This window comes from Phyllopteryx taeniolatus, chromosome 14 (genome assembly GCF_024500385.1).
Source record: "Phyllopteryx taeniolatus isolate TA_2022b chromosome 14, UOR_Ptae_1.2, whole genome shotgun sequence".
Classification (NCBI taxonomy): domain Eukaryota; kingdom Metazoa; phylum Chordata; class Actinopteri; order Syngnathiformes; family Syngnathidae; genus Phyllopteryx; species Phyllopteryx taeniolatus.
This window is the reverse complement of record NC_084515.1, coordinates 7,756,230-7,757,285: the sequence shown is the minus strand read 5'-3', so window position 1 is coordinate 7,757,285 and position 1,056 is coordinate 7,756,230. Positions and strand designations below refer to the sequence as shown.

At 34.5% G+C, this 1,056-nt stretch overlaps 1 protein-coding gene across 4 annotated transcripts in view; it reads left to right on the top strand.

The window, feature by feature from the left end:
- LOC133488795 (spindlin-Z-like) overlaps nt 1–668 on the top strand; it is an 8,420-nt gene extending 7,752 nt beyond the window's left edge. For all 4 annotated transcript variants that reach the window (XM_061797138.1, XM_061797140.1, XM_061797139.1 and 1 more), the window contains one exon: nt 1–668. This exon is cut by the window's left edge and continues 367 nt beyond it. The gene's annotated coding sequence lies outside the window, so the exon portion shown is untranslated.
- Nucleotides 669–1,056: the final 388 nt, after the last annotated feature.

Genomic DNA, 1,056 nt, shown 5'->3' with positions numbered 1-1,056 from the left:
TGATTTAACGATTAGGTTATCATCAATGTGAATAAACCAGTTGTACAGCTCAGCAGGTGACAGAGCTGTTAACGTCTTCTTATAGCGTTATAGCTTATAAATTAAACTTTATATTCGTTTAATTTTATTTTGTCGTAAAGACATCCAGCAATGTAAAATAATCTGCTTTCTTACATCTTCATGCGTTGTAATCGTACTTCATACGGAATATCTGGCTGTCCTGTTGTGCTTTACGTGTTTTACCGGGTAAGGTGACTATCAAAGTCCTATTCTTTTCAGTGATGTGCCGATTTGACCATCACAGTGAACTCAAAATATTTCAGTTGAATTGTATTGATATTGATTGTGTCACAGATTATTCCAGATAAAAAGAAAACAACAAATGTGTATTATATTTCTGTTCTATTGTGTAAACTGCAAGTTTTCTACTTTCTAATAATATATCATATATACTAATGTTTGTCCAGTTGCTTCAACAGTGTTTGTGTTTCATGCTGTTTACGTTAAATTGGCGACCAATATTGTTTTCGTTTTGAAGCCATCACTATTTACTGAAACTAATTTGTGCAATATGGCCTCAAAATATTAATTGTACCCTGAAATATTGTTCTGTAAATATTTAATTGAATCATTTTTATGAATCTAATCAAAGATGCTTGAAAACTGGTTTTCCTTCAATGTGATTATTTCACAAGTTTTATTATGGGAAACCTACCCACGTTTTACTAGCTATCGTGTTCAGGCTTGAGAGAGGTTGGGCACATCCTGGACTGCTCGCCAGTCAATCAGAGGGCACATATAGACAACCATTCACCCCTATCAACAATTTACTGTTTTCAATTAATCTAAAATGCATGTTTTTGGAATGTGGGAGGAACCCCATACAAGAGCTTGGATTCAAATCCAAAATATCAGATAGAGATGTGGTCCACTGTGTTGTGGGAGGACAATCTCCATTCTAGAATCAATTGTGATATTACTACTAAGTCCATCCAATATATGTGCAGGCATCCATCTCAAAACACAAATGTCAGTCTCATAGAGAAGCATAAGGAA